Below are 14,375 nucleotides of genomic sequence, written 5' to 3'. Positions count from 1 at the left end.
AGAGAGATTCTATTCTGCTGGGGGGGAAAATCATTTACTAATTGCTTAGTTACTATAAAAACTGAAAATGCTCGATATTACTTTGTGGGATGGAATTTTATTTTATACATCTGAAAGTTCCATCAATGAGCTTTGGAAGAAAAAAATGCTGTTGATGTATGTGATGAATGATTTTTATGGGTTTTGTGCTTAGTGGATGAAATAAAAGTACTATCTCCCATTCCCTCAGGCAACTGAGAGGTAAAATGACTCTCCCTAAATGACTTTACCAATTAGTGACAGAGCTAAGAGTAAAAGCCAGATATTCTCCCCACCCACCCCACTTCTGCCTCCACCCAGGACTGTACTTGTTCCTATACCACTCTGCCTTTAGCAAGGGAGAATCTTACTGAACATTAGAAAAACTGCAGCACTGTAAGGGCAACTAAATATTGTAATTTTATAATGAAAAGTGTCATGTTTTTATTTTAAGAAAGACAAAAATCTTTTTTCTTTGGATATTTTGTCATTCCACAGATATTTATAAGCACTTAATACTTGTCAGATATTGTTCTAGGCATAAGACAGATAAAAATTCCACTTTCTCAGTGCTTATACTATAGAGCAAGGGTGGTTGAGTACTGGGGAAAACAATACATTTATGTGTGTAAAGTGTGATGAATGCTGTGCAGACAAAGAAAGCTGGGTAAAGGGAATCAAGAATACTTTATTTTAATAGTAACCAGAGAATGTCCTCTGAGAAGGTGGCAGTCGAGCAGAGCCTAAAACCACGTGGGTATCTGAAAGAGAGCCATCCAAGTACAGGGATTTGTGGCAGGTGAATGTGCAAGGTGCCTCTGGCTGCTCTTGTTTTCTCTGTGAAAAAGGCGGAGTTGTCCCCTGAGCAATGGTCTCCTAGGAGAGGGAGACATTGGACTGATGAGTGGCATGAATTATGATTGTTAAGCAGCACTGAGGGCCTATCTTGGGATATGAGTCATGGACTTCAAAGTGAAGCCAGTTAGCATAGCTGTATCTCTTGTCGCCAGCCACATTCAGTTGCTGAGTGCAGAGTTGATGTAAGCAAGGTTGCTACAAAAAACTGAGGAGCAAAGGAATGACTCATTTAAGCGAAAGGGACTTAAAATAAGTGATGAATAGAGAAAATGGGGCGGGCTTAATAGTTTAGAAGTCCTGTTGAGGTCAAAAAGCTCAAGCACTGGATCTCAGGGATGCTGGAAAGTGAGGTTTTTGAGGAAATTTAGATACTGATAATTATGAGATCTAGGGGATGTCTGGGAGTGGATAGTTGAAGTGTTATAAAAGATGTCTGGAGGTGAGGAGGTCAGAATTTAGAATAAGAATTTTAGCTGGGTCATTTCTTTGGCCATTAAAATTGCCAGGAACAATGACTGGAGAGTAGCAGCACTGAGAGCCTATGGGGACTGGGATTATGGGCCTATGGGGTGGGATATTATGTGGTCCAATGATACTGGCTCAGAACCGGAGGTAGGCAAGGAAAAAATAGTGTGGATGTCTACAAATGACCAGAGGGACGCCTGCCTGGAGCCTGATATCAAGCAGCCACCCTAGCCCGGCTGGCATGGCTCAGTTGGTTGAGCATCAACCTATCAACCAGGAGATGACAGTTTGATTCCTGGTCAGGGCACAATGCTTGATTCCCAATGTGGAGTATGCAGGAGGCAGCCAGTCAGTGATCCTTATCACTGATGTTTCCCTCTCCCTTCCTCTCTGAAATCAATAAAAATATTTTTTTTTTCAAAAAAGGAAACATTTATGTATATAATGACATTAAACACACACACACACACAGCCACCCTTGAAAGGTTTGCAAGGGAGTTAGTGTCTGCAAACAAGAGCCGTTGCAGAGTACGTGGAGACTGTCTTCGCCGGAACGTGGGAATGATATTAATCCTGATGGGGTGCAGGGCAGTCAGTCTCATTGCTGCCCATGGGACAAGCCTCCAATCATTTGTGAAGCTGAGTGAGCAGAAGGGGCATGCGTACCAGGAGGCCTGTGAGCCTGCTTCCAATTATCTGTAATTGTCATCAAAGTCCGCAGTTCTCAGCGTTGATTGTGGAAATGAGATGAACATTTCCAGGTAGGGGGTTGACCAAAGAAGGCACATATTTTAAAAGAGTATCCCAGGTGCTCTTTGCCGCATCTACTGTGAGGATGAAGACAATTGGACAGTGGACACCCCAGAAAACATGGACATCACTCTAGGGGACACACAGTTTCTGTGAAGGGCCCAGAGGCACCCTGCAGAGAGACCTCAGCCACATCAATGCAGAGCTCAGTCTCCTTGGCAAGAACAAGAGGCTCCGGGCTGGCAAATGGTAAGGAAATAGAGAGGAGCTGGCCACGGCTCGCCCTATCTGCAGTCATGCACAGAGCATGACCAAGGGTGTCACACTGGGCTTTTCACAAGGTGAGGTCTGTGTACACTCACTTCCCCATCAACATTGTGATTCAGGAGATTTTCTTGTTGAATTCAGAAATGTCTTGAAAAAAAAAAAAAATACCTCTGGCGAGTTTGGATGAGGTCAGGCGTTGCTTGTTCAGTATCTTGGGCCCAGAAAGATGCGTTGATTCTTGAAGGAAACAACATTGAACTTGAATCCAATTCAGTTGCTTTGATTCAGCAAGCCACAACAGTTACAAACAAGAATATCAGAAAACTTTTGGGTGGTATCTGTGTTACTGAAAAAGGAACAGTTCTGCAGGCTGATGAATCAGAACTAAGTTGTCCAGCTATAGAAACACCAAGATGCCCGTTGATTTTCACACGTATTTGCGATATTTAAAGATGCAATAAAGCCACGTATTGATTTGGGGGGTGGGGGTGGGGGGGGGGGTAGAAAGTATCCCAAGTGATGTGAAAACCTCCTAATATACATATGAGTCCTATTCAAAGTAACTTTTGAAAATATTAAAAATAGTTTAAAAGGCCGAAGCCTGTTTGCTCAGTGGAAGAGCGTTGGCCTGGGGACTGAAGGGTCCCGGGTTCGATTCCGGTCAAGGACATGTACATTGATTGCAGGCACATCCCCAGTGGGGGGTGTGCAGGAGGCAGCTGGTCAATGTTTCTCATCGACGTTTCTAACTCTCTATCCCTCTCCCTTCCTCTCTGTGTAAAATCAATAAAATATATATTTTTAAATAGTTTAAAAGGCAAAAAAAAAAAAGGAAAACATCACAGACATTATTTAGATGGAATCACTAATAACTGAAAGAAGACAGACGACTAAAACAATAGCAGTCTGTGTGTGGCACTTGAAACAAACCTGAAAAATAAAACAGATATTTTATAATTTATCTTTTGTCCCTGAATTTAGAGGCAATCTGTTCCAACCAGCAAATTGGGTCTCCTCCTCTCTGCCTTCTTCAATACCCATGAGAAGTGGCACTTGACATGAACCTGAGTGGACAGGACGTGTGTGTGTGTGTGTGTGTGTGTGTGTGTGTGTGTGTGTGTGTATTCAGCCTGAGGGGGAGGGAGCCCTGACTCTTAAAGCATTCATTGCCTTCTGATGTGTCACAAACTGATCCAAAAGTGAAAGTTTGGCTTGAGCTCAGCCAGCCTGGGGTAGGCAAGGACAAAGAGCCTGCATGTCTGCAAACGAGCAGAAGGATGCCTGCCTACCGTCTGAGATCACACACAGCCACCCTTGAAAGGTATGCAAACAAGGTAGTGTAGTCTACCTCCAGTTTCTTCTTTTACCCACTACCAGACAACAGTTCACACACCAGGTATGTGGGGGCTTTACCCACCCCAAGCAATCTTCTGTGACACCAGCTGAGTGTCCTACGATCCAACTCAATTCTGACACTATCGGAAGATGGCATCCGATCCCACAGGTCAGCAATCCCACAAGACTGCTCCCACTTCAGGTGCCAGTTGCAAGTGCAGGTTTGTTGCCTGTGTTTCTGGCCAGATGGCTCTAGATCAGGGGTTTCAAGATCCCCAACTTCAGGTTTAATTGATTCACTGGAGTGTTGAGTAAATAAATACAGATGAAGACAGAATGAGGTTTGTTGCCCTAACCGGTTTGGCTTAGTAGATAGAGTGTGAGCCTACAGACTGAAAGGTCCCAGGTTCTATTCCAGTCAAGGGCATGTACCTTGGTTGCAGGCACATCCCCAGTAGGGGGTGTGCAGGAGGCAGCTGATCGATGTTTCTCTCTCATTGATGTTTCTAACTCTATCCCTCTCCCTTCCTCTCTGTAAAAATCAAAATATATTAATATTTTAAAAATTATTATACTTTCATTGCTAAAACAGAATTACAGACCTCACTAGGGTTTTGAACACAGTGCAAAAAAAACTTTGAGAACAGCTTTTAGATTGCTACTGAACTGTCCACTACAAGCTACCAAATGCCCTTATGAACTGAACTGACCAATGTGAACCAGGCAGTAAAGTTATGCATGCCCAGTAATGGTCTATTATTAAACGAAATTAGTAGGTAAGATACCAGGCTCAGCTGATCCGGAGGTAAGTTGCATGAGCAGGTGACTCACACCCATGGCAGCCAGCCCTCAATTCACACCTCTGTCCTATGAGGCATTTCCCTATAATCAGTCACCTCAGGAAGAAAAGCAGAACCCGCTTTTAAGACAGCACGCTGGCACCAACTGCACTACTCTGGTATTAGTCTAGTGGCCAAGGGAAATCCCCTTTGTGGGTCAAGCCATACATTTGTCTAAACTCTTAGATAGCCACGAGATAACTACATTGTCTAGACTCTGTGGATCTGTACAACTTCATTTTATCTCCAACTTAAAATACTTTAAAATTGATTCAACGTTTAGTGAATGCTTATTATGTGCAAGGTAGTGGAGGGGGGACTAGGACAAAAAGCATCTGGCCTGCCCTGGCCAGCCTGGGTGTCATCCCACAGACTGAAGGGTCCCAGGTTTGATTCCCATCAAGGGCATGTGCCTCCGTTGCACATTTGATCCCCAGACCTGGTTGGGACACATGAGCCCGCAAGCAATTCGTTTGTCCCTCTCACATCGATTTCTCTCTCTCTCTCCCTCTCTCTCTCTCTCTCTCTCTCTCTCTCTCTCTCTCTCTCTCTCTCTCTCTCCCTCCCTCCCTCCCTCCCTCCCTCCCTCCCTCCTCCCACTCTTTCTAAAAATCAATGGAAAAATATCCTTGAGTGAGGATTAGCAACAACAACAAAAAAGTACCTGACCTGAGAGAACATTGGAAGTCCTCCTGAAGAGTCAGTTGTAGTGACTGTTGGTGTACCATCCTCTCCTGCAGGATGAAGTATATGCTTTGAGTCCGTAAGTCACATTTGTCTCCCATAGGACACGGGTCTGAGAATCAGTGGAAGTGAGAGCATTCCTGCTTAACCTAGTCACAGAATTTTAGGGGCTTCGTTCCCAAAGGAGAGATGCTTTGCCAGGGGACACAATAATGTTCCCCCTGAATTGGAAGTTATGACTCCCTCTGGCCATTTTGGGCTCCTTATCCAACAGCCAGAAGGGGATTGTTCTTGACTCTAAGAGACATTAATTTGCTGCTGTCTCATAGGGCTGGGAGGACTACATCTGGGACCTACAGAATTTTCCAAAGTGCCTCTTCAGACTTCCATGTTCAACTCTAAAAGTTAATGGAATATTGCAGCAACCCAGTAAAAGAAGAGATCATTGATGTGTCAAACTCTTCAAAAAATTTAAATTTCTGTCTCCCACTGGGTAAAGCATACCAACTTACATTCTATACTGAACTGAATAGAAACTGGAAGATGATCTGGGAGGTGCAGTGTGAGGAAATTCAGTCATGGAAGAAGAAGAAAAAAAGTCAGTTCTAGCCCTGGATCTGCCACATTATATTAGACCAACCCTAGCAGAAAAAAATATATAGGTTTGAGAGCCAGGCAGAACAAAATTTGAATTTTAGTCCCTCTGCAAACAGAACAAATTTTTCATTCTAGTCTCTGTGCTAGCTGTGGGGCCTGGGGCAAGTCCCTAAACTTTCTGAGCCTTTGAAATAGCAATAATGACTTCCTATAATGACTCCTACTAACGATAATGACTTCCTATAATGACTCCTACTAGCGATAATGACTTCATGGCAGGAGTTTTGTGAGAATTACATGGAATGAATGTGTAAAGTTTCTAGTGGAACATCCAGCGTGTCATAAGTACCTGGTAAGTGGCAGTCGGTGTCGTGGCATAATAGCATGACTGTGATCGCAGTTACCATCCTCTTGTATTGGCCAGCTCTTTCCCCTCATTTCACTGGTTTTAGTTTGCCTCCTAACTACCAGATTCTACCTTCACTGAAACTTCCCCACTAGAGAATAAGGGCCAAAAGTTTTAGTGTGGGCTACTGTCACCTTAACTTCCCTTTTTCTCTTATTGATTTATTAACCATGCTTATTTGCTTCAGACCATCCGGTGTAGAGGGCCGCCTGAGAAGGCACATGGACATTCTTTAAATTAGGGGTGTCGAACTCAATCAGAGAAGGGGCCAAAATCTAAAATCCAGCCTAAATCGCGGGCCGAATGGTTTACTGAACAGTCATAAACTCATTGTGATGGAACGCAGCGGAGTGCAGTGATGACAGCGCGGTGCGGGCCACATTGCAAGGCCTGGCGGGCCGGATTTGGCCCTCGGGCCTTGTGTTTGACATGTGTGCTTTAAATTGTTAGCTGAGCCTGAGGCACTGGCAGAGTATCTTTGTCCAGGTGTCAGCAGGAGCAGGTCTAGATATGTAAATCCAGTAATGCTAGGGCCTAGTTAAGTATGCAAATAAGCTCCTTTGACCCTATTAAATAAACCTGCTGCGTGGCTCGGTGCTTGCTGCCTCTCCATCAGAGAGATGGCGCCCACCTAGCGCCCAGCTTCATGAATCTATTTCTGCACCTGGTCTCTTTCTTCCTTAATCCCCAGCTCCTCCACTCAGAAACCTGTCGTTTTCCGTGATGGACACGGAAAACAGAGAAACAGCCCCCCACAATCCGGTATTACAAGATATACAAAGGCAAGCAGTCCATTATGTCCATACACCATCTTCACAACTTGATGCTCCTCAGTGAGCTACAATTTTTAGGTTAAGTTTTGGGGTTTTCTCCTGCGTGCACCCAAACCGGGTCTGGGGATACAGCCTTAAACCGAAGTACGTGCGCTTGACCAGAATCAAACTGGGGTCTCTTCAGTCTGAAGGATGATGCTCTAACCGCTGGGCAGAACCGGCGAGAGCCAATTATTATGCTAAGTTTTGACTGATACCAAATTTTAACTTTCACCTGATAACCTATTAGTAGAGAGTTATACCTTTATCTCTTATGCCTCTGGGCCTTCGAACATGCTGTTCCCTGTGCTACAAACACATCCTCACCTCTCCGTTTGGCTAGCTCCCATTCCTTCTTCAGTTACTAGTGAGCACTGATACAGCCTGACTCTCATCCCCAACTGTGGTGGGGTCCCCCTAGTATATGTGCCCAAGGGCCCTGGTACCTTCCCTATTATAACATTTACTCCACTTTATTTAATTACTTGTTCTGTTTAGCTTCCTCACTGTGTTCTGTGCAGGCAAGAAACTCGTCTTTTTCAATCATCACTCTACCATTAGAGCCCTGAACAATATCTGGCACTCCCCCTTCTCCTCTCCGTCCACCCCTCCCCCCCGCCCCCAGCCCCTGCACATATAATCTGAAGTATGTGTGTGTGTGTGTGTGTGTGTGTGTGTGTGTGTGATTCTTAAAGGTGGTTGCAGTTCTAAACTTAGAAGTCCTATTTTAATTTTCATCTTTTTTAAAAAAATATATATTTTATTGATTTTTTACAAAGAGGGAGGGAGAGAGAGAGAGAGAGAGAGAGAGCTAGAAACGTCGATGAGAACGAAACATCGACCAGCTGCCTCTTGCACACCCCCTACCGGGGCTTGCCCGCAACCAATGTACATGCCCTTGTCTGGAATCGAACCTGGGACCTTTCAGTCCGCAGACTGACGCTCTACCACTGAGCCAAACCGGCTTCGGCTAATTTTCATCTTTTACTTCATTCATTCACCTTTAATATTTAAAGTCCTACTATGTGCCGAAACCGGTTTGGCTCAGTGGTAGAGCGTCGGTCTGGGGACTGAAAGGTCCCAGGTTCGATTCTGGTCAAGGACATGTACATTGGTTGTGAGCACGTCCCCAGTAGGAGTGTGCAAGAGGCAGCTGGTCGATATTTCTCTCTCATCAATGTTTCTAGCTCTCTATCTCTCTCTCTTCCTCTCTGTAAAAAATCAATAAAATATATTTAAAAATAATAATAATTAAAAAAATAAAGTCCTACTATGTGACAGTCCCTGTTAGGTGACAGTTTCAGAACAGTGAACAAAACCCTTGCATTGCACAGCTTGAAGCAGAATAAGGACTACAGGCAGGGAGTAGGAGTGAGTGTGGCCAAGGTGAGGGGTATGGTGAGGCCTTGGGGTTTCCCTCCACAAGTGGTGCAGGGCCTTTGAAGGGCTTTGAAAAAGAAGTGGTGTGATGTGGCCCTTACAGGAGTCCGGCAGCCCACAGTGGGCCGCTGCAGAGGGTCAGGGTGGCGGCAGCGTGCGGCCACTGAAGGAATCAGGCCCTGCGCGTCATTTAGAGAGGACGCGGTGGATGAAGAGGATGTGAACGTTGGGAATTGATTCTGGCAGCTTGGATTAATCCTACCTGATCATTCTGTTATACTACTGAGTCCCATTTGTCAATGTTTTATTTAGGATCTGTTTTATTAATATTTATAAGATTGACCTGTCATTGGCTTTTATACTGTTTACTTATTAATTCTGATATCAGCATTATACTAGTTTTATTAAATGACTTGGATAACTTCCCAGCTGCTTTGATGCTTTGGAGCCATTTTGTATAAACTAGCTAAAATTTTTGTACATAAAATAGTTATTCTCTATTCTTGACGTTCTGGTTGAACTGGCCCATTAAGCCTCGGGCTTGGGTGGTTTTTCCAGGAAGGTCATTAACCACTGTTTCAATCTATGACTATTGATCTGCTCAGCTTCTCTTTATTGAGCAAGTTTTAATGTGATTGATGAAAGCAATTGTTATCTGGGGCCAGCTTTTTCCATTCTTTCTGCTATGTTTATGCATTCCTCCTTTTTTCTAGGTTAGTCTTGTTTCAGGTTTGCCTGTCTTTATGCCTTGAAAAAACAAAACAAACAAACAAAAACCTTCTGGTCTTACTGCCTCGCTGTCTGGGGAGGCGTTAGAAGATGGGTAGGGGAAGTGTGGCTGTTTCTACCTTTATCATTTCCTTCCCGCTGCTTCCTTTAGGCTTATTTTTGCTGCTGCTTTTCTAGCTTCTTAGATTATAAGCTTAGTTTATTTTCAAACTTTCCTGTTACCTAATAAATGCTTTTTCTTGAATAATAATGGCTTTAATATTAAAAGCTTTCATTGCTATTCCATTTAAAATAGTTCTCAATTTCCACTTATTTCCTACTTAATCCAAGACTGTCCGTGTGTTGGTTAAATTCCAGTGGATGTGATGCTTTTAGCCTTTTGTTAATTTCTGATTTCATGAACACAGCTTATATGTTTGTAAGTTTAAAGTTTTTTTGAGATTTCCTTTGAGGCCTTATATATGGCCCTTACATTATGAATCTTCCCTATGTATTGGAAAATATTATAATAGGTATTCTTATTTGAGAACAAAGTTCTTTATGACTCTAGTTGTTAAAATTGAAGGCTAGGGTCTGGAGGCAGAATAGTGAAAAGGAATATCCTTCCCTAGTTACCAGTAAATTCAAAAGGGGGGGGCTCCCAATAAGATACGTGAGAGGAGCCTGCCTGTGCCCCCTTAGATCCAGTGCTGCCGGCATCTGCAGAGGATACAGAAGGGGTAAGACCAGGTGACATAAATAGAAACTCTATTTGTAAATTAACTTTCCTTCCACTTTGACTGGGGCTCCACCCTCTGACAGTGGCAGGCAGGCAGTACCAATGTCATATTTGGTCAAATTATCTGTGAAGAGCCGAGTTCTGCACACAGAAGGTAGTTCCGGTCAGGGCACATGCCTGGGTTGCAGGCTCGTCCGCAGTGGGGGATGTGCAGGAGGCAACCAATAAATGATTCTCTCATCATTGATGTTTCTCTCTCTTTCTCCCTCTTCTCCCTTCCTCTCTGACATCAACAAAAATATATGTATTTTATTATTTTTATTTTTTAAAATATACTTTATTAATTTTTTACAGGGAGGAAGAGAGAGGGATAGTTAGAAACATTGATGAGAGAGAAACATCAATCAGCTGCCTCCTGCACAATCCCTACTGGGAATGTGCCCTCAAACAAGGTACATGCCCTTGACCAAAATCCAACCCGGGACCTTTCAGGCTGCAGGCCAGTGCTCTATCCACTGAGCCAAACTGGTTTCGGCAAATATATATGTTTTTAAAAAGTTTAAGCACACATTTGAATATTGATCTTCTAATTAAGGATATGATGACACAGGACTAGAACTAGGGTGCCGTGAGTGTGTCCTTGGCACAAAATTTGAAGGGGTACCCCAAAAGTGTCATTAAGATAAATACAATTTTAATGTAATTCTTTTAAAAATCAAAATGAATGCAAAAAAAAAAAATCCATGATGAACAGAATACCAAATATTTAAAGAAAAAATTTGACCCTGCACATCAAGGATTCACCTCACTTCACCTTCCCAGAGCCTTGGCTATGGGGTGAGGTGGCCAGGAGATGTCAGAAGAGTTAGGCACGTCCCACTACCCATGCACGATGTTTGACCCAGCCTGTTTGGTGCCTGCAGGGGAGGCCTGCTCTGCGGAAGGGGATGTAGAACGGGCTGGGGGGCGCGGACGGCCCCTCTAGTAATGCCACCACCACCTCGGAAGGGGACACAGAGCTGCCATATCCCGACCTCAGAACAAGGGGACTCAGCGCCTTCCTCAGGGGGGCGTGGCTGATGCTAGTGCTGCAGAAGGCCACGTGGACCAGAAACTTCCCGGGACCTTCTGACAGAAAGCCTTCCATGCTTTTCAGAGCCACTACTGGCCCAACAGGGGAAACCCCACAAGTGCCTTTCAGCCCTACAAGTGAACCTTGCAAAAGCACTGAGAAACATCCACAACTCATTTTCTTAGTGACAGTCACCACAACATAATGACTCCAGCTTCCTCTCAAGAAATATGACCGTCACCACTTAAAAACCCTCAGCAACATCTAAAATGACAACACCCGGGTCTCAACAAATATGATTCCCACCACCTTGGAGTCAACACCCCAAATTATAGGAGTTTCATAAAACACATTCCAGATGTCAACATCCACCCTGACCACAACCAAAATAGTTCGGCAATGTCTGTTTCTTCATCAACGACAATCACAGCAACTATAAATTCTGAAGAAAATATAGGATCAGGTTTTGACACTGGCAGCTTTGTCAATGGTTTAACATGGGGAAATCTGTTCTTTACATTGGGTGCAAAATGTGTTATTCAAGAAGAGGCATTTGGTACAGAATCACTGATGAACATGATGCCATCATTTGAGGACATCCAAGGACCAGTGGAAAGAAGATTGATACAATGCTATCAATTTATCAGGGTTCCCTTTTTGAGAATAGTATAAACAGGCCATACATATAATGTGCACTGTCTCTATAATAAAGTGCCAGGGTGTAATGACAGATCACCACCAAAGGCTGACCATCCTGAAAAATCAGAGCTGGGTTGCCATGGCAACCCAAACCACTGACTACTGCGGCCTCAGGCCTGGTGACCCAGCAGTGACTGCTGAGGGGGCTTTCGATCAGGCTTGGAAAGACCTGAAGAGAGAAGCAGGGGCTGATCTGTAGCATCTGTGGCAGCTTTTGACCAGCACTTGCCTCTCTCTTTCCTTTCCACCCTAGCCAGCAGCCCAGTGCCCATTTCTCTCCAGGCCTCCACCAGAGCTGCTGAGCAGCCCTGCCTTTCTGATCAGGCCCTGTTGATAGGCCCAGAGACTCTGACTGACACAGAAACTGACCAATCAGAACCAAATTGGCCAGCAGAGGAGGGCAGTTGGGGGCAAGATTAGGACAGCAAGGGGAGGGCAGTTAGGGACAAGATCAGGCCACCAGGAGAGGGCAGTTGGGAGCAACCAGGCTGGCAGGGGAGGGCAGTTGGGGGTGAGATCAGGCTGACAGAGGAGGGCAGTTAGGGGTACTCGGGCAGGTAGAGAGGCAGTTAGGGGCGATCAGGCAGGCAGGCAGGTGAGCAGTTAGGAGCCAGCAGTTCCAGATTACAAGAGGGATGTCCGACTGCCGGTTTAGGCCTGATTGGGGGCAGTCGGACATCCCCCAAGAGGTCCCTGATTGGAGAGGGTGTAGGCTGGGCTGAGGGAACTGCACTGTCTGTGCATAAATTTCATACACCGGGCCCCTAGTATTATATAAATATGTAAAAATTCCTCATAATTACTAAAGGTAAAAAGGACTTGGTGTGCCTGGCTGGTGTGGCTCAGTGGTTGAGCATTGACCTGTGAACAAGAAGGTCACAGCTGGATTTCCAGCAGGGCACATGCCCAGGTTGTGGGCTTGATGCCCTGGGGGGGGGGGCATGCAGGAGGAATCCGATCGATGATTCTCTCTCATCATTGATGTTTCTATCTCTTCCACTCTGAAATCAATAAAAACATTTTTAAAAGGGTTTGGTGTGGGTTTCTAATGAATATTTGGAGTATACAGTCGTTTTGGTTATATTCACTTTTAGAAAATAAGTCGTAAGACAAGTCGTGTCCCATTTTCTGTGGCATTGGTCACGAGGGCCAGTAATTGGCAGACATCATTAGGGAAGGGCATGGTGCCATCTGCATGTACAAATAAGGAGCTTGCCACAGCACTGAGGGTGTTGATTGTCTTGGTTGCTCAGACAAAGCTCTTCAGTGCTATTCAGAGCTGGGCATATCCTACTTGCTAATGCCACACAGCAGAAATTGTATGAGTAAACCAGGTCTTAACCATAATTTTAATTTGTGTCTCTTCAGAAAGCATCAGCATTTTATGTTTTAAAGTTTAGTACTTGGGCCGAAACTGGTTTGGCTCAGTGGTAGAGCGTCGGTCTGCGGACTGAAAGGTCCCAGGTTCGATTCCGGTCAAGGGCATGTACTTTGGTTGCGGGCATATCCCCGGTAGGGGGTGTGCAAGAGGCAGCTGGTCGATGTTTCTCTCTCATCAATGTTTCTAGCTCTCTATCTCTCTCCCTTCCTCTCTGTAAGAGAATCAATAAAAATATATTTAAAGTTTAGTACTTGGCTTAGAAACAAAATTCACACCACTCCCTATCCAAAAAAACAACACCACCAAAATAAATAAATAAATAAAACCAGAACTGATACTTGGGTTTAGTCCTGTCAAAGAGCCACTGGCAAGCCTGTGTTTTTTTGTTTTTGTTTTTGTTTTTTTTTAATATATTTTATTGATTTTGTACAGAGAGGAAGGGAGAGAGATAGAGAGTCAGAAACATTGATGAGAGAGAGTCATCGATCAGCTGCCTCTTGCACACCCCCTACTGGGGATATGCCCGCAACCAAGGTACATGCCCTTGACCGGAATCGAACTCGGGACCTTTCAGTCCCCAAGCCGACACTCTATCCATTGAGCCAAACCGGTCCCGGCAAGCCTGTGTTTTTATTAATAATTTCTTTCAAGCTTTCAATGACAGTTGATATAATTACTTTCCCCTCCCTTTGTACTTTCAGTAAACTGAAATGTTGAACATGTAATGTGTTTTTAAATATATATATTTTATTGATTTTTTACAGAGAGGAAGAGAGCGGGATAGAGAGTTAGAAACATCGATGAGAGAGAATCATCTCCTACTGGAGATGTGCCCGCAACTAAGGTACATGCCCTTGACCGGAATCAAACCCGGGACCTTTTTTTTTTTGTTTTTTTAAATATATTTTATTGATTTTTCACAGAGAGGAAGAGAGAGATATAGAGAGAGAGAAACGTCAATGAGAGAGAAACATCGACTAGCTGCCTCTTGCACACCCCCCACTGGGGATGTGCCTGCAACTCAGGTACATGTCTTTGACCGGAATGGAACCTGGGACCTTTCAGTCTGCAGACCGATGCTCTACCACTGAGCCAAACCGGTTTCGGCTGAACATGTAATGTTTTAGAGAAACAGTGTGGCTCAGTGGCTTGGATGTCATCCCATGCACAAAAAGAATATTAGTTTGATTCCCAGTGAAGGGCACATGCCTGGATTGCTGGCTCAATTCCCTTTAGGGGGCATGCAGGAGTCAGCCAATCCATGTTTGGCTCTCACATTGATGTTTCTCTCCCTCTCCCATTCTCCATCTCTAAAAATCAAGAAGAGATATGAATTTTTAAAAAGACTTAGTTGTTAGTAATTAA

The 14,375-nt window shown here is 44.3% G+C and overlaps 1 pseudogene; it reads left to right on the top strand.

Annotated features, from left to right (window-relative positions):
• The first annotated feature begins 978 nt into the window (after positions 1-978).
• Positions 979-2,837, top strand: LOC118720896 (annotated as a pseudogene).
• Positions 2,838-14,375: the final 11,538 nt, after the last annotated feature.

The sequence above is a fragment of the Pipistrellus kuhlii genome, unplaced genomic scaffold (assembly GCF_014108245.1).
Source record: "Pipistrellus kuhlii isolate mPipKuh1 unplaced genomic scaffold, mPipKuh1.p scaffold_m20_p_1, whole genome shotgun sequence".
Lineage (NCBI taxonomy): Eukaryota > Metazoa > Chordata > Mammalia > Chiroptera > Vespertilionidae > Pipistrellus > Pipistrellus kuhlii.
This window is presented reverse-complemented; position numbering and strand designations above follow the sequence as displayed.